This window comes from Chelonia mydas, chromosome 4, assembly GCF_015237465.2.
Source record: "Chelonia mydas isolate rCheMyd1 chromosome 4, rCheMyd1.pri.v2, whole genome shotgun sequence".
Taxonomy (NCBI): Eukaryota; Metazoa; Chordata; order Testudines; family Cheloniidae; genus Chelonia; species Chelonia mydas.
Window position 1 is genome coordinate 112,870,561 of NC_057852.1, and position 23,023 is coordinate 112,893,583.

At 43.8% G+C, this 23,023-nt stretch overlaps 1 long non-coding RNA gene across 1 annotated transcript in view; it reads right to left on the bottom strand.

Annotated features, from left to right (window-relative positions):
- Positions 1–280: 280 nt before the first annotated feature.
- The window catches only part of LOC122465386, a 52,438-nt gene continuing 29,695 nt past the window's right edge, over positions 281–23,023 (bottom strand). The window contains exon 3 of the long non-coding RNA XR_006290189.1: positions 281–837. This is a non-coding gene — a long non-coding RNA (uncharacterized LOC122465386). The remainder of the gene's footprint in view (positions 838–23,023) is intronic.

Genomic DNA, 23,023 nt, shown 5'->3' on the forward strand with positions numbered 1-23,023 from the left:
TACCTGGAATTGTGTGGTGCTTGGTGTACGTCTATGAATATAACACTGACAATGAATCAATTGATTTTGTGGTGCTTTCTGTATGTTTGTGATTATTACAGTGTGTGTCACTGCTCCTATTAGTTGTGTGTCAGTGTGCAATCACAAGTAAGGGAATGATTTCATTACCACCAGGCATTCTACAGCATATGTTGGAAACTAGCAAAGATGAATTATTTTCTGAAGAAAATAATTTTATTGAGTAACAATAACACTTCAATAGAAAAAAAATTCTGTGCAAGTTAAAAGCAAATACATTAAAACCTTAATACATTTATGGAACAAAGCTTAAAGAAGGGGAAGGAACATTTGTGTCCATTTTAGTTACACATACACTGGCCTGAGAGAGCCACAGTTGATGAATGTGAAGCTGTGGTTGTCCTTAATGTCCTGCAGTGTGGAGTGGAGGGGTAGAGATGCAGCCCCCCAATGCCATGTGGAACGTGGAGGGAGTGGGGTTAGGGAGGTGAACTACAGAGGGAGGTGAGCCCAGGACTGTTGAAACTATAGGTCCACAAACATCTGCAGCATCTGCGTTTTGCTGCCAGAGAAGCCACATTGTGTCCTGATTTATATTCCTCTACTTTTCCTGCTGGGCCTTTCTCCTGTCCACTTTTTCCTTCTCCAGACTGTCTACAGTATTCATCCTCCAGGCCCTCTGTTTGCAGTCTGATGCAGCACTGGCTTGCAGGATCTCACTGAACATGTCCTCCCAAGTCCTTTTCTTTCTCCCCCTTTTCTGGCTCAGGCGTTCCATGCATGTGGAGAGGGAACCCCTCAAGGCCACAATGGCAGCAGCTGCAGATAAAACATACCAATACCATTGTCAGTATAGTCACAAAGCAAAGCAACATATTAAGATTCAAAATGCCCCTCCCTTGCTCCCCTGAAATATTAAACAAGAGATGCCTAGTGACACTTCTGCTTTGGAGTACCTGTGCACAGTTCCACTCTTATGGCCCATCAGGGATGAGGAAATGAGGAGGGAATTGCTCAGTTGCATGAAATACTGGCACCATTTTCCACTGGGTGGGGGATGGTTTTAGCGGATATCTCATTCCTGACAGTAGAAAAGGCACGGAAAGCCCTGCTGCTGCTGGCAAAGCCGCCCAAGCCTGTATGCTGTGAGCTTGTTTACTGCAATGGTTCCTGTTGAAGTTATGACCAACTGGTGTGGGAAAGTGCCCTACTGCAGAGGAAGAAATAAGGCTGCCAACCCTAGAAACCTTCAGCAATGGATTGCAGAGTACCTCCATGGACGTTTCATCAAGATCTCTCAGAAGGATTCAAGGGACATCTCTGTGTACCTAAACAAACTGCTCTGCATGGCCACCCCCTGCTAACTCTAGAGGGGACTGAAAAGGAGATAATGCTACCTATCTTTGTTGTACCTCTACCTTTTCTGCTAAGAGTAATTAATGAAAAATCGATAACTGTGTCCTGCTAAGTTTACACACTTATCTGAGGACCCATCCACTACTTCGGGCTCACCCATGATTGACTGCTGGGACTGACTAGACTGCGGTGGAGTCACAAACAGGTCCTGACTTGTGGCATAGCTGTAACCTCCCCCGGCCTCCCTCCGATCACATATTCCCCCATCCTCCTGCTTTTCCTTCTCCACCCCCTTCTCCTCGCTGTTCACGCCTGGGACCTGTGACTCAGACTCCTTGGAGGCATCCATCGTCATGTGCAGGGCAATGGTGGGGCCTCCACCATATATGGTATTCAGCTCTTTGTAAAAGTGACAGGTCTTCAGCTTGGCACCAGATCGACTGTTGGCCTTCCTGGTCTTCTGATATGCCTGCCACATTTCCTTTGCTTACATGCAGCACTCCTGCTGATCTCTATTATATCCCTTCTCCTGCATCCTCTATGCAATCTGCTTGTAGATGTCTACATTTCCACGGCTGATCCATAGCTGTGATTGCACAGCCTCTTCTCCCCATAGGCCCAAAAGATCCAATATGTCCTGTCTATTCCAGGCCAGAGCACGTCTGCAGTATTGTAGCTGGCATGCAACAAGGGAAAGCTGCTAGGTGTGCTTGCCAAGATGGAGAATCAGGAAAAGGCATTTCCAAAATTCATTGGGTTCTGGGGAGGGAGGGGGCATGTCTTTTGGTCTCTGTGACCCTTGGGTAGTGGAGTTCACAATTGTGACCAGAGCGGTCAGTGTCAGGCATTATGGAATAGCTGCTGGAGGACTATTAGTGTCAACACAGGTAATGAAGTGGCTACATTCGTGCTGCGTCAACCTAAGAACAGCCATACTGGGTGTCATAAACATACAGCTAAGAGTAGCATAAAATCCCTCCTTTACCTGTAAGGGGTTAAGAAGCTCAAATAACCTGGTTGGCACCTGACCAAAAGGACCAATAAGAAAAGAAGATACTTTCAAATCTGCTGGGGGCGGGGGGGATGTTTTGTTGTTCCCTCTCGGGACAAAGAGAGAGACCAAGCAGGTAACCCAGCTCCTACTGAAATGATACATCTAAAATTACAGAAATTGTAAGTAATAGCAAGGAAATGCAATAGATTATCTTTTGTTTTAGCTTGTGAATTTTCCCTATGCTAAGAGGGAGGTTTATTCCTGTTTTGTAATTTTGAAGTTAAGCCTAGAGGGGAATCCTCTGTGTTTTAAATCTTTTTATTACCCTGTAAAATTACCTTCCATCCTGATGTTACAGAGGTGATTCTTTTACTTTTTTCTTTATAATAAAGTTCTTCTTTTAAGAACCTGATTGATTTTTAGGGTCCTAAAAACCCAAGGGTCTGGTCTGTGCTCACCTTGTTAACCTATTGGTTGGTATATTATTCTCAAGCCTCCCCAGGAAAGGGGGTGAAGAGGCTTGGGGGGATATTTGGGGGAGGGGATAGGGCTCCAAGTGGCCCCTCCCTGAATGTTTGTTTAAATCACTTGGTGGTGGCAGCAATACCGTCCAAGGACAAGGAAAGGAATTTGTGCCTTGGGGAAGTTTTTAACCTAAGCTGGTGCAATATAAGTTTAGGCGGTCTTTCATGCGGGTCCCCACATCTGTACCCCAGAGTTCAGAGTGGGGAGGGAGCCCTGACACTGGGTCAGATCAAAGGTTCATCTACCCAATATCCTGTCTTCCAACAGTGATCAATGCCAGATGCCCCAGAGGGAATGAACAGAACCGTGATCATCCAGTGATCCATCCTGTCGCCCATTCCCAGGTTCTGGCAAACAGAGGCTAGGGACACCATAGCTAGTACCTTGACCATGGCTCAGTGCCAACACTGCTCAGTGGGAGACAAATTTGAGCCTAGACACATACACAAGTGGGTCAACACACTGCAGCTACGTCAACCTAACTTTGTAGTATAGACCAGGCCTTAGTTACCAGATCCTACATGTCTGAAAAGCAAAACCCTGCTCCAATATTGTCATGTCAGAGTCAGCCCCTGCTGCTGTATCCAGAGAAAGATGAGTGATTCGCTCCCTGACTCAGATAATTAAATTTTGCATATGGGTTTAGCTTATATGTCCAGAAAAACCTCTCCTTGATCCAGGGCAGCAACCCCTGCTTTCCAAACCAGTTTTCTCCAGTTACCAACTGACAGGCTCAATACTTTCTCTAAGGCCACGTCTACACTACCCGCCGGATCGGCAGGTAGTGATCGATCTATCGGGGATCGATTTATCGCATCTAGTGCAGAAGTGATAAATTGATCCCCGATTGCTCTGCTGTCGACTCCGGAACTCCACCAGGGCGAGAGGCGGAAGCAGAGCCGACAGGGGAGCGGCCGCTGTCAATCCCGCACCGCGAGGACGCGAAGTAAGTGATTCTAATTCGATCTAAGATATGTCGACTTCAGCTACGCTATTCTCGTAGCTGAAGTTGCGTATCTTAGATCGACCCCCCCCCTCAGTGTAGACCAGGCCTAAGAGAAGGGCCATTGAGGATACAAATGCTCTTTAATGATGATTAGCTGGCACCTTTCAGAGGTTTAACAACCTACTTTAGATTCCGCACCTCGCAGACTAAACTGCATATGTGCCCCAGCTAGTTTCTGTATTGTCCTTCAAAACAGGCAGATTGACATTTTCCTCCAAAACTCCCAATCATTTTCTTTTATGAATGACGAATTAGGGACTGAGCTACAGTCTCTGTCACTGAAGGCAAATGCAGGAGGAAGGAAAAGAGCCTGGAGCAAATGAAGAATGTGGCACCAAACCAGAGAAGGAGCAGAGTGTTACAAGACTTCTTTAAATATACACAAGGCACTGTGAAAAGTCAACAATCCAAATCACTAGTTACACCAGGGATGAATTTGGCCCATTGTCTAATTAAGACATCTGTTGGTAGTTACCACCTCACTATGGCTGTTAATCAACGCTGTGTGATGTCTTTCTACATTAACTTCTCAGGCGATAGGCGTTACTCTTAATAGAAATATTACTTAAATGAGAAGCTAGTTGTAAATGGGAATTTCATGGTGTTAACATGCTAGCATAACCTCTGCACCATTTAAGTACATTTCTATTTTTCTGATGAATCTTAATAGACATTGAGGGACAACATGAATGCTTTGCTAGCTAGGCAACATCCATTTTTTCCCAAGTGACTTAGGGCCTGATTTAAACCTCCACTGAAGTCAATGGGAGTTTTTCCACTCACTCCAGTGGTATCACTCCAGTGATAGATGCCTTAGAAATATCATTTTATGTTTTATGATAAACATAAAAATTGGCATGCATCCAGAGGGTCATTGGCTTCTCTTTCCTGTAGAGATAGAGAGATTTTCTGAACATGAGTATGATACCCTTCTGAATGTTAAAATTGACCATTATACACTATCTGATTTATCACTTATACTCGGCTTTAGCTATACCATGTTATTCGAGTACCCTAGTAGATTGTGAAATTAAGTAGCCAATAAGGGAGCTAAGGGTCTGAATTTCCACTGCCTTACACCTGCTAGAATCATTTACATCTCTGCAAAGCCAGTGCAAAGCTGGTATAAAACTATCAGTTGGATTTTTTTACACCAACTTTATACTGGTGCAAATGACTTCACACATTGCAAGGCAGCGGAGAAATAGGCCCCAAAGGGGATGTCGGCACAGCCCGCAAAAGCAAGCCTCCCTGCCTGGGTCCGCAGACATGGGCGAAAGAGGCTTGTGGTAGCACTCTAAACATACATGTGTGGACAGCGCTTTGAAGTTGTGGCTCAGGTTGGTGCTCGGGCTCAAAAGCCTAGGGAGGCGGGTAGGTGTCCTGTCAAGAGTGTCCAGGCACCTGGATTCTATTCCCAACTCTCTCACTGATCCATTGTGCGCTCTTAGGCAAGTTATTTATTTCTTTTTGCTTCTGTTTACCCATCAGTAAAACTGCATAACATTAACTTACATCAAAGGAATGTTGTAAGGGTTCATTGTAATGATAATCACCCAAGAATTCTGAAGGAACTCAAATATGAAATTGCAGAACTACTCACTGTAGTGTGTAACCTATCACTTAAATCAGCTTCTGTGCCAGATGACTGGAGGATAGCTAATATGATGTCCATTTTTTTAAAAAGGCTCAGGAGGTGATCCTGGCAATCACAGGCTGGTAAGCCTAACTTCAGTGCCAGGCAAATTGGTTGAAACTACAGTAAAGAACAGAATTAGCAGAAACATAAGTGAACATGATTTGTTGGGGAAGAGTCAACATGCCTCACCAATCTATTAGAATTATTCGAGAGTATCAGCAAACTGGTGATCCAGTGGATATACTGTACTTGGACTTTCAGAATGCCTTTGACCAAGTCCCTCTTCAAAGGCTCTTAAGCAAAGAGGGCAGTCATGGGATAAGAGGGAATATTCTGTTACAGATCAGTAACAGGTTAAAAGGCAGGAAACAAAGGGTAGGAATAAGTGGAGTGCACAGGTAACTAGCGGGATGCCCCAATGATCTGTACTGGGACCAGTGGTGTTCAACATATTGATAAATGATCTGGAAAAAGGAGTAAACAGTGAGGTGTCAGAGTTTGCAGATGGTACAAAATTACTCAAGATAGTTAAGTCTAAAGCAGACTACAAAGAGTTACAAAGGGATCTCACAAAACTAGGTGACTGGGCATCAAAATGGGAGATAAAATTCAGTAATGATAAGTGCAAAGTAATGCACATTGGAAAACATAATCCCAACTATACATACAAAATGATGGGGTCTAATTTAGCTGTTACCACTCAAGGAAGAGATCTTAGAATCATGGTGGATAGTTCTCTGAAAACATCCACTCAATGTTTAGCAGCACTCAAAAAAACGAACAGAACAGGAAAGGGCTGGGTAATAAAACAGAAAATATCATAATGCCGCTATATAAATCCATGGCATGCCCACACCTTGAATACTGCATGTAGTTCTGGTCATCCCATTTCAAAAAATATCTATTAGAATTGGAAAAAGTACAGAGAAAGGCAACAAAAATGATGAGGGGTCTGGAATAATGTCCATAACAGGAAAAATTAAAATGAATGGGATTGCTCAGCTTAGAAAAGAGACAACTAAGGGAGGATATGACAGAGGTCTCTAAAATCATGACTGGTGTGGAGAACGTGACTACGGAAGTGTTATTTACCCCTTCATATAACACAAGAACCAGGGTTATCTGATGAAATTAATAGGCAGCAAGTTTAAAACAAATGTAAGGAAGTACTTCAGCACACAATGCACAATCAACCTGTGGCACTTGTTGCCAGGGAATGGTGTGAAAGCCAAAAGTGTAAATGGTTTCAAAAAGAACTAGATAAGTTCATGGAGAATAGGTCCATCAATAGGTATTAGCCAGGATGGTCAGGGATACAACCCCATGCTCTGGGTGTCCCTAAACCTCCAAATGCCAGAAAGTGAGACTGGATGACAGAGGTTGGACCACTTGATAATTGCCCTGTTCTGTTCATTTCCTCTGCAGCATCTGACCTGGGCCACTGTTAGAAGACAGGATACTGTGCTAGATGGACTATTGTTCTGACCTAGAATGGCCATTCTTATGAAGAAAATAACTAAACAAGAAAAAACAAGTTCTCCCTGAAAAAGCACAGTGTGTGGCTTCTGTGTCACGCTGCATTGACTCTGCTTCACAAAATGGTAGCTGCCTTAACAGACAGGGAGACTCCTCGAAAGTTTAAAAGTCTTGTACAAAGAAAACAAAGTCATAACCATCACTCAGGTACACACTCAACTTGGGTAACAAGAAACTTAGGTATGTCAGCTCAGACGATGTGGAAAACTGGATTTCCTTTGTAAATTTCTGTATTGGTTTGTTACTTTGAGCCGTGGGTGAAAAATCAGGCCACTTATTTAGATGCCTAACTATAGTCACCTATATTTTCGCTTACATAAATATTTACAATGGCATCTTGAGGGGTGCTGAGCACTGCAACTCCCACTGTTATTGTCTCCCATCTACTGAATGTTAGCAAATGTAACCCTTCTGCCAGGTGTTGTAGGCAGCACCAAGGACTGGGTTCAGATAGCTTAAATGAAATCAGATAGCTTAATCTTCAAATGAACACACACCTCCAGCTCGAGCTCCTACCCAGAACTTCTGGAATCATTAAATACCTTTTCTGGGCTCTGTGAATAGGCAATACTGCCCCACTTGCAGGCACTGTGTCTATGAGGAAAACTTTATTGGGGGAAAGGGAATGCAGCATCAACCTGAGAAGACACAGCAATGATATAACAAAATGAATGATGATCAAAACACTCCCCTGCAGTAACTTTGGCAGGAGTCCATTAACTCATTTCTCCGCCTGCTGGTGTGAACATCCAATAGGCAAATATCCCTTCCCCACCCGCTAAACCCAACTCCCAGTTTGGTGTCAATGGGTACTGCACTCCCAGGTCCTGCAGTGCACTCAGGCAAGCCTATCTCCAATCCCTTGAGAAGTGCTTCCTGGTCCTGACCCAAGACTCTGCCCTTCCCTAGTGATTCCAGCTTTATTTAATGGTGGGGTGGAGGGGCTCTGCTGCTATCCTCTGTGTTGCATCCTGTGGAGGAGCCATCTCTGCATCCTCACCCATTGATGAGGCTCACAATTGCACAGCATCGTCAGAGGAGGGGAAGCAACAGAATAGGAAAACCTTGAGCAGAGTCCTTGCTACTAGGGATGCACTTCAGGGCATGGCTCCCCCTTCCCGTCTTGTGAAAACTGGGTCAGTCTTCTCTCTGCTCCTAACCCCCCAACATACATCTCTACCACACCAGCTCTGGGAAGGGGGTGAGGGGACCCTGCTGTAGCTGCCCCTCCCAGGACTGGGATGGGGGCAGGTAGGGTGAAGAACCGCTGTAGCTGCAGGAATAGCAGACATACTGAAGGTGGCAGAACTGATTTTGGGCTGCTAAGGTTCATAATTAATTGCTGGGATGGGGCGGGTTTGGGCAGATGCAGAGCACAGAATGAATTAATTCAAAGTTTTGGGAGGGGCTGGAAGTGCTACATCATCAGACAGCCCTTGAGAGCTCCTGCAGCAGGGGCCAAAATCACCTTACCCACTAAATGTGGAGAGCTGGCGACATTAACTGTCACACACTCCCTGGGGGCAGGCAAGGGGAGATTGTAAAATCGAAGACCAGAGCAAAAACCACAATGTAAATGCTTTAAAAAAATTGCATGATTTGGGGGCCAATCACATGATATTTGATCTGCTGGAGTTGGCATTACTGTGTTCATTCTCCCTCATCCAGCCCCACTTTTCCTTCTTGATGCCTGACTCTGCCTTGCAACCTTAATCCTGTACTTTATGATATACCCCATAACTGCTGGAATGACGTGGATGCCTGCACTCTGGTGTCACTGCAGGTTCAAATGTGAGTGGCACACAGCCTCTGAAGGCATAGTCCTTTGTTTAAGTGAACAACTTATTTGGACAACTCTTTCAGGGTGAGCATTTACTCACATGAAGTGACCTGCCACTCAAAGATTTTTGGTAATTAACAAACATAAAAGGTAATGAAAAAATTGTGAAAGGCAAATAAAGTTGGGTTTTAATTTAACAAATGTTCCCCTTTATTTGAAAGTTCTACAATAGTATGGTGTGTTTTTTCCTAATCTGATTTGGCCCAGAGTGCACAAATGCAGTAATGCTATTTCCTGATCCCTGCAGGTGCTCAGCTTTTACCCTGCTGTCTGGGACATGAATGATTACCCTTATCCTTCACTTACTTAGTTTCAAATGCTCCAGCGGTCACAAAATCGTCCTGCAGCCAACACCTAGTGGGCAAGCCAGCAATGAAGAACACACAGTAGAGGGAATGTGACTGAGAACAAAATGGGTGAGAAGTTACATACATTTAAGGAAGATAGGGTGACCAATATCCTGCTAGAATGAGCTGTGGTTAATGTTTTAACACATTGCTAACTACTGATTGATTACTGTGTCACTATTAGTACGTGTTAATTAAAATCATGGTAGCTAACATGTTTTAAAACACAACCAATTTTCCTAGTCTAGACAGGGCACACTGTAAACTACATGGTAGCTGAATGCCAGCATTGTCCTTGCTGCAACAGAAATCTGCCGTTCCACGGTATTTAAGGTATTTCACACTGGGCCAGTAGGCCATTTCTTCCAGGTTCTTTTGTATACAGTATAAACAGGGTTAACCAGAAAGAACTCATATATTCCACTCTGAAAAGGGACTGGAGAAATTGCTGATGCTTGTCTATGGTCCTTTTTTTTCTTTTAAGGTATTGAAAATGTGAACTGTGGCCCAGACAGATTTAAACTTGCCTTGTTAATAAAATGTAAATGCATAAATCAAACAGTTTGTCTGAAGCAATAAGTACTACAAGATGCAGCTCAGACTGGCAATGTAAGAGAAATTACACAAATAGTTGCCCATAGAAAACATGAATAAAATCTGCCTTGAATTATTTATTTTTAGTGCTTTATTTTATCTCCTCTATCTTGGAAGGCTGAAAATTATTCCTGATGAGAGCTTTTGAGTGCCTGAGTCTCAAATTAAAACAACACATTAATGTCTTCCATACAACCCGGTGGTAGCAAGATTAGAGTGGAGTGCTTACAAATGTACAGGCTTCACCACTTTTCACTAATGGGACTACTAGTGTGCACCACTTTAATTTACTGCCTTAAAATGTATCCATGAAACACAACGTTCTTGGATGTAAGGCAACTGAATAAAATTTAATATATACAAAAGTGGCAGAAGCAGAACTAATCCTTTCCACGGTACTGGCCCTTGCATCAACTGTATTTATTTTGGAATCTGATGAAAACCATGTCTTGCTGCATTAGCGAGATCTCATAGGGAGGCAAATCAAATGTAGTGTGGGTCATAAGAGATTTCAAATATCCAGATCATCTATAATTGGGTCTTTTTTCCCCTCCTTATTGAAGGAGTTTTCTTTATCAGAGCCTGTGTGTCTTTAAAGCCATTTTCTGAGCCAAGCTTCATGGCTTGGCATTGCGTTCTTCTAGCCAAGGAGAGGAATTCCTTCTGAGCATATCTGGGCTGTTCCTTACCTTGCCAGAGGAGTGTTTGAAGAGTGATGTCAAGCATTAATACATGGCCTGACTGGTTTACAGCCTCTGGTTCAGGCCCTCAGGTCTTTCACCAGATCCAGTGCTCCAGGCTCTCTCTCTACTACGTTCCCTGCTTTTTTATGGGGAGGATGTTTACCCATCGTCCTGGCAAAGCATAATGCCTGGACTGCAGATGACCCAGTGGGCCAAACACAGTTTGTTGGCCATTTTGCTTTACCAGTCGATACATTCATGCCCCATGCTCCATGTGAACCCTAAGCTGAGGGCGTTTTCTGTTTACTTCTGCCCGTGTCAACTTGTATTTTGCTTTTTTGTTATAAACACCTCCTGAGCAAAAGATCTTGCTGACAGTCACTGTTTTTTTTTCTTCTGCTTACCAAGGAGAAAGAGTGAATTATGAATTAACCAATAAATCTTCCTGCACAATATCTCCAATTTCTTGGGCATATTATAATACTAAGCATATTTAGGGTCCAATCTGAAGACCAGTCCTTGGCTGGAGTACTTAGGCTTTGTGCTGAGCTGATGGAGGTGCAGAGAGACTATAAGGACTCCACTGCATGAAGGCTACTAAGTAGCTTCCACAGGTCTTCACACAAGTCCCCCACAGGATGGGAAGACAGGAGGGTTAAACCAGCAGCAGATCCTCTAGCCCCCTCCTCAGTCATCAGTGCCAAAGCCACTCATGTCCCCAGGGGCTACCGCACAGGGAGTTCTCCTGGAGCAAGCCACACAATGGGTACACACCTCTTGTGCTGCTCTCTCTGCATCCAAGTCTACCCTTGCTCAATAGAACTGCACAAATTCTGCTGAAAGTCCAAGGAACAGCAGACTGGATTTGTCCCTTTTGCCACCTTTCATCTGAGTGAAAGTGCTTTGCAATCATTAATTCACTGAGGTTCACGGCATTCCTATGAAGTTAGTAACTCTTATTAACTCCATTGCCCAGATGTGAAAACTGAAGCTTGGTAATTACTTGCTCAGCATCACACACTGATTTAATGGCATTTAGAAAGAGAACTCAAGGTTCTTGATTCTCCTTCCCTTGCTCTAACACTCCCTCATGTGCATATCAATCTCTTATTTTCCTGAGCAAACCTACTTACAATAAATGTAAATAAAATCCCACTTCCTGTGTCCATTATGTTTAAATAAGTCCCTCCATCCTCCCCCATATGTCCTATAACATCTTAGGTTAGAGCAGAAATAGAGGATCTTGTTCCATCTGTTTTTCTTCTGGATTCCTGCTCAAGATTTCAGTGCCTTGGAGTGACCAGTAGTGTTTAGTGACTTTCTGCTTGTGTCTCTTGGGCACTGAAATAGCTTATCCTCATGCTGACATCTGGAGATCTGGGTCTGCCTTGTCTCATCTCCCTGAAGCCAATGGAGGCAACAGAGGATCCTGTGGTGACAATGGTTTTTCACATCATAAATGCCAAAATCAGAATGAGAAGACCTCATTCTCTCATCAGATGTTAGAAAACTAATCAGAGTCTCTGCATGATACCTTGATAGAGGCTGCCTCTCTGTTACTTAAAATACCGTGTGTATTTGACAGGTCGTCCTAATTTCAGCTTCTCCTAACATGGTAGAAAACAAGAGCAATCATTGTGCCTTGTGATGAGGTGTGTCAGCTCTGCACTCGTTCAGCAGAGGTTAATCCCACTCTGTGGGCTAAGGAGGCTCTGTTGGGCATGCTCCAGCTGGAACCTGGATATAAAAGGGAGCAACACAGTTCAGTTGGGGTAGACTGTCAAATGGAAAAGAGGCTCCTGTGCAGGGACTGCTGATACTCCAGGACGCAGAGGCCAGCCAGACTGTAAGACCAATGACCCCCGCCCTCTCCCAACATCACAGAGGGAGGAGAGGCTGTGGGACCCACAAGATGACTAGCTGCATAAGAACAGGTAGAAAGTAACCCAGGGGAACTTAGCGAAGAACCGGTCATATAACTGAGGCTTGGCTCAGCGTGTTTCAGCAGAATCCCCGCTGAGCAAGTGTCGGGCAACCCCGTCACTGCCAGGGCCCTGGGTTGGGACCAGGTGGAGTAGCGAGGGGCCAGGTCCCCCTAGCCTGGCTGCCACCTGCCCTGAGGCAGCGACCCACCCCTCCAGATGTCGCCACACGCCACAGAGCCCTGCGAGGAAGCCATATTGACTCTGCCACTGGGCCATGCAGCCCTGTGAGGGAAGGCATCTACATCAACTCTGACCATGGAGCCACACAATCCTGCGAGTGAGAGCAGCCATGTGGACTCTGGTCACATGACCACACTGCCCTGCTGCTCAAGCAAGGGTAGTCTAGTCAACTCTGGCCATTGAGGAATGCATCCAATGAAGTGGGCTGTAGCTCACGAAAGCTTATGCTCAAATAAATTGGTTAGTCTCTAAGGTCCCACAAGTACTCCTTTTCTTTTTGTGAATACAGACTAACACGGCTGCTACTCTGAAACCAACCAACAGGCTGAAACCAGCCCTGATAAGGGAGGCAGCTATATTGACTCTGGCCACTAGACCATGTACCCCTGCAATAGAGGGAAACCACATGGACTCTGGCCGCTATATTACGTAGCCCTGCTAAGGAGGACAGCCATATTGACTCTGGCTACTTGGCCATGCAGCCCTCTGAGGAAGAGCAGCCATATTGACTCTGGCCCCTAGGCCGTACCGCCATGAGACTGAGGGCGGTCAAGGAGATGCAGCCGAGGGGGCTATAACGTCCCCTTGGGGTGTACCAGCCCTGCAACATACCTCTATATAAAAACCATACTCAATTGCTTTCTAGAACTTGTAGAGGGAAATTAGTCAGGCTGCAAGACACAATAATAATAAGTTTTCCTTAAAATAGATCTGATTACATAACAGATTGCTCAATTAAAAATTAAATACACAATAATTTGCAGGCACTAGGGAACTGAACCTAACAAAAGGGAATGCATTAGCTGCGCCTACTTTTTAAAATCCAGTCTATAAATACTGTACCACCTTCCTATTTGCTTCAAATGTGGGAGGACCAGACTTTGTGAACCTGCTTGTTAAAAATCAGTGCTGAGTTAATTTTGACTGATTGCTTTTAGATATGCTGTAGTCTTAATATTTCTCTAATTGACATAGATTCATAGATTCCTAAGCAAGACGGGACCATTGTGACCAACTAGTCTGACTTCCTGTATTACACAGGCCATAGAACTTCCTCAAAATAATTCACAGAGCATCTCTTTTAGAAAAGCATCCAATCTTCATTTTAAAATAGCCAGCGATAGAGAATCCACCATGCCCCTTGGGAAACTCTTCCAATGATTAATTACCCTTATTGTTAAAAAAGTATGCCTCATTTCCAGTCTGACAATTCCAGATCTGCATGTGACCATTGCTATTCAGCTACCAGGGTATGCTCTCCTGAGTGCATTTTCTGTTTGTGTTGTGAGTTTAGGACCTAATCCTGACAGGAAAGTGATGGGAATTGAAAGGGCCCCCATCCCTCACCAGAGGCTCTCAGCATTTCACAGGACAGGGTAATGTACTTGTTTGGTAGTGGTTATTCTCAGTGTCCCCCTCTGTAAAATGGCAATAATAATCAGAGGTGAAAGTAAGCCGGTACACCCTGGTACGGCATACCGGCAAGAGCCGGTGCACCGTACTGGGGCAGCCCGCCTTCCCCAGGCAGGGCCGGCTCTAGGCACCAGCAACACAAGCAGGTGCTTGGGGCGGTACCTTTCTAGAGGCGGCATTCCCGTGCTGGCCATGCCGCCCCTAGAAATATGCCCCCGCCCCCCCAGCTTGCCTCCACTCTGCCTCCTCCCCTGAGCGCGCCACCGCAGCTCCGCTTCTCCCCCTTCCCGCCCAGGCTTGCCGCTGTTTGGCGCGGCAAGCCTGGCAAGAAGGGAGGAGAAGCCGAACAGCGGCGAGCTCGGGGGAACAGGAGGAGGCGGAGTGGACGTGAGCTGGGGCAGGGAGCAGTTCCTTTACCCCCCACGTTACTTCCTGCGGCTTCCCCCCCCCGCGCCCTAGCTCACCTCCGCTCTGCCTGCTCCCCTGAATGCGCTGCCTCTCCCTCCACCTGAGAGGGAGCGGGGAGAAGCGGAGCGGCAGCGTGTTCAGGGGAGCAGGCTAGCTAGGGCGCGGGGGGGGAGCTGCAGGAAGCAATGTGGGGAGGGAATGCTGCATGCCCCGGGGGAGGAGGCGGGGCCGGGGATTTGGGGAAGGGGCGGAGTTGTGGCGGAGCCAGGGGCACGAAAAAATTGCTGGGGCGGCCAAAAATTTTTTTGCTTGGGGCAGCAAAAATCCTAAAGCCAGCCCTGTCCCCAGGGGGCAATTTAAAGGGTCTGGGGTTCCCAGCAGTGGCTGGAGCCCCAGGCCCTTTAAATTGCTTCCAGAGCCCCACTACTCCATGGCTCTGGGGGCTATTTAAAGGACTGGGGCGCTAGAAGCAGGGAAGCCGTAGGCCCTTTAAATAGCCCCCAGAGCCCTGGGGTAGCGGGGGCTTCAGGGGTTATTTAAAAGGCCGGGGCTCCAGCTGCCTCTGCTGCCCCAGTCCTTTAAATAGCCACTGGAGCCCCGCCAGTTCCCCAGGGCTCCGGCAACCAATTAAAGGACGGGGCAGTAGAAGCAGGGGAGCCCTGGGCCCTTTAAATAGCCTCCGGAGCCCCAGGCTGCTGCTGCTACCCTGGTGCGGGGGGGGGGGGGGGGGGAAGGAGGAGAAGGAGGGGTGGCACTTACCTTACAGAGTGGGCTGGGGCTAGCTCTGACCCCCTCAGCCCCGCCCCTTCCACCGTAGGCCCTGCCCTTTGGGGGGCCAGAGCTGGCCCCAGCGTACCAGTAAGTCGCTCGACTTACTTTCACCCCTGATAATAATACTTACCAAACATAGATGTCATGAAGCTTAATTAATTAATGTTTACAAAGTGTTTTGAGATGCTCAAATGCCAGGCTGCTACAGGGTGAGTGGCCCCTTCAAGAGGTACTGGGTCTAGCCCCACCTAGGTTTCACTCAGCTTTCCTCTCTACATGGGAAGAATTATCAGTCACATGACAGGGAGATTAGGAGGCTAATTTAGGCCAGAGTAGCGATAGAGGAGAAGCCTTTAGAGAGTCAGAGGACATATAGGCAGCTTGTAGAGGAGAATGCCAGTTTGCCAGCACACCCCAAGAAGGAGGGCTATGGGACTCCTGAACCAAGGAGAGGAAGGGTTAGCATAGGCATAGTCAATAGGCAAATTATGGACCAAATTCAGACCTCCAGACAATTTTTAATAGACCGTGAAATCTTTCTATTTACTTATTGTTATCATAATTGTTATTTTTTATTTTCTCTAGAGTCTTGGTCTTGACTATACCTTGACCAAGAAATCCGGATCTTGACAAAAAAATAATTGACTACCCCTGCATTAGGGAGAGGATGCAATGAGTCAGTGTTCTGAAATGACTTAATAAATAAGACCCTACAAGGGGGAATCTTACTTTAAGTATTCTGGCTTGTGTGTAAATTATTGGAAGAACCGTTAGGAAGCTGAAGGCAGACTGCCTGCAGAACCATACCGTGCGACAAGGGGGCATGCTCTGGGACAGCACCCTTCCACACAGTGACTACAGAAGTCCAGAGTATTTCATTGTTTTTTTTAGCTTACTCCATAGCTTAAAGTGGAGAGGCCCTTGAAAACAACTAATAAGGTTACCTTATTGTTCAGTACTGATTAATTATTATTGTTATTATTTGTATTGCTGTAGTGCCTAGGAGCCCCACTCCTGGACCAGGATCCCACTGTGCTAGGTGCTGTACAAACACAGAACAAAAAGACAGTCATGGGAGATCATTCTTAAAACTGGTGATGCCTGTGTTTTGCATCTTATACTGACTATTGTCCAGGAAGTGAGCATCAATGTTTTACTCTTAGTATTAGACTAGTCCCATATTATGTACATCTATTGTACTATTATAGTTAGAATAGGTGGGACTTGGAGAACCACCTGTTATTGAGGTTGCTCAACACTTCCCATTATGAGCTAGGGGTGCTGTGGAAAAAATAGTATTTTATCAAGCAACTAAAAATTACTAAGTACGCTGAAAAATTAAGCCCCAAATGTCTTAAGCTGGGTATTGATAATTAGTGGCCATCTGACAATTTTGTCCTTAATCTCTCTCTAGCTCAGTCTCCTATCTGTAAAATGCGTAATAATCATACCACTTATTCTACAGAGGTGTTGTGAAAATAAATTCATTCGTGTTTGTGAAGCACTCATGATGAGAGCACCCCAAGGAAATTAATAATTTTATATTTAGTGCATGGTTTAAATGTTGTGTGCTAAATAAGACCAAGGGCCACATATTCCATTCTTGAGAATAAAAAGACATTTGAATGACTGCCCAGTCACTGAAAAAAAAATTGTATCATAATTCATACGCACAAGGGGCTCAGATTCAGACTGCATGGGCAACCTTAATTCTGACATTTCCTAACTTTTGAGTGCTTGACTTTGCAACCTTAATGTTCCTGTAATTTATTTTTGTGTGTAATTAGTATTATTGTGTGTATATTATTTATTTGTAATTATTAATATCACACACCTTTTCAGAGTACTGTACAAACATTAACTAATGCATCCTACCCAAGAGGCTCCTTTATTTTCCTTTGGGATAACAAAGATCTGCGGGGCTGGTCCTGCTGAGCATCTGCCAGTGTAATTCTGAGAGGTTGGGAAGCTGAAACTTTTCTACTGATGACTCATGGAAGTTCCTTCATAGAGCTGTAACATCCAATTGAAGCTCAAGACATTTTGAGGCCTGATTCTCATCTCACTCATATTGGTGTAAATCAGGAGTAATCCCATTGAAATCAATGAAATTACACTGGGGGGCAAGAGCAGAATCAGGATATTTTATCTACAGTTTGGATTCATCTGGTGGGTAGGTGTTTTATTTATGGGCTGTTGGAAAGTGAATTATTGGAGGTTTCTGTTCACTGGCTTACAAATTTATTAGGCTATTTTCCTTTTTTATTATATTTTAGTTAAATTTTGTTAGGCTGTCAGAGGAGTTTTAGACACGGGGCATATTAATAAAAATATTATTATTCTTTTCCAATTTTAATCAAAATCCAAGATAGAACCTTCTTGTGCTTCCCCCGCATCCCCCAAGCTGTGGCTGCCTTAGCCCCGTTCTTGGCATTTTTGTTCTTGTTCCCTCCCAGCCAAGTCTATCAGTATTTCAAATGTTACTTTGTAATTACCCAGTCCCCAACTTTGTCTTACTTAAACTGTCTTCTGAGGCTACTGTTATATTAAAACTAAATAAATATGTTAGAACATTTTCCATAGTTTTAGTTTTTCTTCTCAACCAGTGGAAATAATGTGTCCTGCTCTTGAAAACAGATGCATAAATTTAGCTGCTGCAGTTTAAAGAGAGTTGGAACCTAGTAAGCCCCTGAGGAGGAGATTGCAGTAATCAAGATGGAAGAAGGCTAGGATAAAGACAGTGTTTTAGCCATGGGACAGAAAAGAGGAATTGGACTTTGGTAAGTTATGGAGGAAGAAGTGGCATGACTTGGTATCATTCTGGATGTCAAAGGAATCAAAGATGATACCCAGGTGAGTGATGAGGAAAATGGAGGGGCCATCCACCATAATGGATAAAGGAAGAAATGCAGAGGACTTGGGAGACAAAATAAGGAGCAAGATTTCAGCCATATTTAGTTTGAGTTGTTGGCAAGTCATGAAGGATGTTAGGACAGAGAGATGGATGCACATGCATCTGAAGAAGTGGGTTTTTTACCGATGAAAGCTTATGCCCAAATAAATCTGTTAATCTTTAAAGTGCCACAAGACTCCTCATTGTTTTTGTGGATACAGACTAACATGGCTACCCCTCTGATAAATGGAGATAGGTCAAGTGTGGAAAGGCATGTGAGTCATCAGCTAGAGAGGTAACAGTGGATGAAGAGGTCATTAGAAATCTTGATGAGCACTCTTTCAATGTAGTGGCGGGGTGGAAAGGCAGTTTGGAAGGGATTCAGGAGGGAGTTTAGAGGAGAAAAATTCCTGGTAGTGGCTGTAAGTGGCTTAATCAAAGAGATTAGAAGTGATTTTGAGTGTCTACCTTTCAGTCCCATGCTTTTGTTTTGGTAATATGTTTTATTTCTCATAAATGTTTTGAGGATTTTTTTTAAATCGTCATTCAAAAACTAAATCCTTGGGGTTTGGGCAAATAACCACAGTTGTTTTATTATACTAATTTGCCACACTTACATTTGATCTCCAACATACAGCAGATCCCTGCCTCCATGGTACATGATAATATATTGTGAATTAACAATATGGCTGCCGTCATATTTGCCATATAGCAGCATTTTTTGGTAGTAATGCTATAGTTAAGGATGATGAGGCACTTTTCATATGCAGCTGCATTAGGCAAGGGATAAACTATCTTAAATTAAAACTTTGTTTTGTTTTGTTTTCAAATTTATTTAAAAAATAAACTTTCTGCTTTCTCTAATTCAAGACTATTCCAGAGAACAGGGTAACGTTTGTAACAACAAGAGGTGGTGCTGGCCATTAGTTCTTTCTTATGGGAAATGTATTTAGAACAATAAAAAAGCTGTGCAGAAATGAATTCTTGTTATACATTCCCCATGTGAGAGTTGAAGGGCAGACTGAGTCTATGAAAGCTTTCAAAAGTATAAAGTAGGAGGCAATCTGGAAGGCCAAGGGGGTTGTTGATTGGAATGTGGAACCTTTCACCAGTACATTTCTGATTTCAGTCAAGCTTCAGCTGATAGTAAGCAAGAATCATCATTGTATGATGACATTCATTGACCTATGTAAAATGACTTGGTAGTTTCAATCAAGTTCCTAGTGGACAGATGCCCATAATCACAGCTGGTAACTTTAAGTCTCAGCAGAGCAACCAAGTACTGAATGGCATGGAGACTGAACTAACCACCCATGCCTAGAGACTGTATGGTCCCTTCAGAAATGTGAAGCACATTGTTGGGGTATTGCGGGTATGAATGAACCTCTCTTGCTCAGATTACCCATAGGATAGGCACAGTCTCTGGCCTTCTATTAAGAAGTTGCCAATCTGCCACCTTTGAAGTCCTTCATTATTATTTTTCTTTTCCTAAGGCTAAATGTGAAGTGTTAGGTAAAATATCTGCACATTACACAATTTATATAAAATAACTATAGATCAAGTTTCTTCAGCATCCTTTCTGCCACATTCAGGGCAGCAGCAACCCAGTTTGAGTGCACATTGGGACAGGTTAGTTGGCTCATCAGATATTCTATACTTGCCTTCCAACTTCTCCTTGAAAAATAAAAACAGGGACCCTAATGAGCATTAATTAAGGATGATTTTTGCCCCCATCATGTTTTTGTTTGTATTGTTTGTTTTCTGTAAATCCATTGAGGGGGGAAAAATCATATTACTTCTCCTTCCAATATAGCAAACATAATAAAAAATGAACACATGGTAATTAGGTTCCCCAGTACGTATACCAAGCATAGACAATAGCAGTTGTACAGTGCTGACTACAGACAATATCCTAGCCTATTTTTTTATTTTATTTTTTTACTGTTCAATCAACACTGCTAAATAGAAACCTCGGTGCTCTATATTATAAGACAGTAACTGGCAGTTATACAAAGATGCCTTACACAATGTCATCTGGCTTCATGCCTGATTTTCATATTACCTTCCTCTCTTGCCTTCAACAGCAATATGCATGGCTGATTAGAGAAAAAATGCTGAAGCTATTTCCTCCTTTTCTTGCTTTTTTTCTCCATCTTCATGCCTTGAGGAGAAAATTGAATCGCATTTGTTAATTTTACCATCAGAGCCTAACCTGAGAATGGGAAGCAATTCTCTTTCAACCCAATGTACGTTATGTATAAATTCATATATGAACACTGTTCTGTGTTAGATTAATTGATTAGTGTTTGATTTCAATTTGAGGGATATATTGTTTACAATTGTTCTATAGAAGTGCGGTAGTAGCCTCAAAAGGATAAGTCTGGCTTTCCCTTTTCATTCAAAATAGAGATTCAGGGTTTTATACTGCATCCAAGCCATGAGTGAGATCTCTGAAAACAGCATTTCAGGCTGACAATGGAGAGAACTGTATTTCCACAGTCATTGTAGCTAAGCACTTCTGATGTGACTACATTTGCAAAGACTGTAGAAGCCTGTAAATACAGGCCAAGATCCTGATCTTGCCAGGAACTGCTGTTGGAAGAGATTGTGGCCCCTATCCTGCAAAGAGAACTATGAAGGCGTAGACCTAGTCTGTGTGGAGTCCTGCCAAGACCATTAGGGTACTGCATGCATACAGGGGTCTACCCACGCAGTTCTTTTTGCGAGATTGGGGCTTCTGTGGGGACCAGGGGCACAGAATCCCACAGCCAGAGTTAGTGTTTCACGGAGGGCCAGCAAAACAAATATTTGCCATTCCCTGCTTTGTTTCTGTCCACCATATTCATCAGTAGGCACAGAGCCAACCTAAGGATTTGAGGACCCCAAAATTAACTGATTCACATTACATAAAATGTAAGGGAGAAAGGGGCATGGGGCAGGAGTATCTTCAGGTCTCCCTCTGCCCCTTGCTATAGAAGGGTAGCCCAGCTCTTTGTTCCTTTCCACCACAGCAACAACTTTACATCAGTTGATTTTGTTGGGGCCATATACATAAGGGAAAGGGCTAGATGCTAAATGGAAGCTGAGATTCTCTTTTAAATTTCTGTTTCTTCAAAATCAGAGAGGACCACAACTTAAAGGCCAGCTCTGCAGATTTCCAGTCACCAGGGCACACAGGCTGCAGCCTCTGGGCAGAGTAGGAATTGCACCCGGGTGTTGCCCCAAATTTACTTGAACTGTTCCTGAGCACCTCAAGTGATAACTATCCAACTTCTGCCTGATGTAGGAGTTGTGAATAGCAGCAGTTATATGTTGTAATCTAAAGCAACAGCAGCCCCAATTCAGGCAGTATCATGTAGGTATGATGAACTACTTTCAAACATCAGGGAAGTCCCTGTCATGTATTTATGATTAAAAAGTTAGTGGAGCAAATTTGTTTTGGCAAAAAAACTTGTTCCCTAGATACACTGCCCACCATGCAAAGTGCACTCAGACAATATCTTCACTGCTGCGGGAGTTATTATAAAAGGGTGAAAAACCATGGTGCTGGCAGAAATGAGCACTTCATTTTCTCAGAATTTAATTTATACCCTTCACAACTTATGTGTCTGTCCCTCTAACTTACTTACACTCCAGAGGACGTGACACTGAACAGGGAGACCTTGGGAATATTTCTTGTTTCTGTGAGAAAGTACAATAAATAGGCGTGATTCCTCTATAAAATCAGGCTGCCTGTGGCTATTAAAAGTCAGACACCTGTGTGCAAGATATATAAAGCGTTGCACATCTCTGATCTTCATGTAGCACTCAACGAAAGCCCCTTGATTTCTTCAAAAAAGACTGGAGGTGAGGTTGGGAGAGTAAGTGTTCATTAGAAAAAGTGAAGGTCACAGCACGGTTATGAAAATGTTTCTTTTTAGAAATCGCCCACCACTTCTTGCAATGACTGTGGTGCTGCATATTGATTCAGTCCAATCCCTATGAGTATTTTCTGAATTTGGAGAATATACAGCCAACTTTTTTGAAGTTGAAGATCTCATAATTCAATCAGTGAATAACTACTAGTATTTTGAAAGAATGGGTCAGAGTTCAAATGTGACTTTACTGTACTAGAAAATATAATAATCTGCATACCTTTGATTATGATGATTTGATTTCTTCTCAGGGAGAAAATACTAGATACTAAGTGTTCTTAGTACCAAGCAGAGAAAGACATAACAAGAACCAACGGCTGGAAGTTCAAGCCAGACAAATTCAAACTAGAAATAATGCACACATTTTTAATAGTACGGGCGATCAGAGGCAAGGCAGGCAGGGACATGTGGGGTCACATGCCCTCCCTCCCCCACAGATTTCTGACAGGGTTTATATGCCCTGCCCTGAAACCTATTGTATACTACCAGAACCTTTAAACTGTCTGTCCCCCCACCACCACTGTCATCAGTTATGTGTCATCTCTGACAGGGATTAATCACTGGAACAAACTACGAAGGGGCATGGTGGATTATCCATTTCTTGAAGTCTTCACATCAAGACTGGATGCCCTTCTGGAAGAAATTCTGTAGCCAAACACAAGTTATTGATCTCAATACAAGGCTATCTGGGTGAACTTCTGTCATGTGATACACAGGAGGTCAGACTAGATGATCTAATGGTCCTTTCAGGCCTTGAAACCTATCAATCTATGAAGGTCTTGCATATAAGCAGTCACAGAGGCAGGAATCAATGTAACCATATTTCCACAAAAATAATAAAAAGACAAAGATAAAAAGTATGCAGCCATTTAAGAACATAAGAACTCACATACTGGCACAGACCCATTGTCCACCTAACTC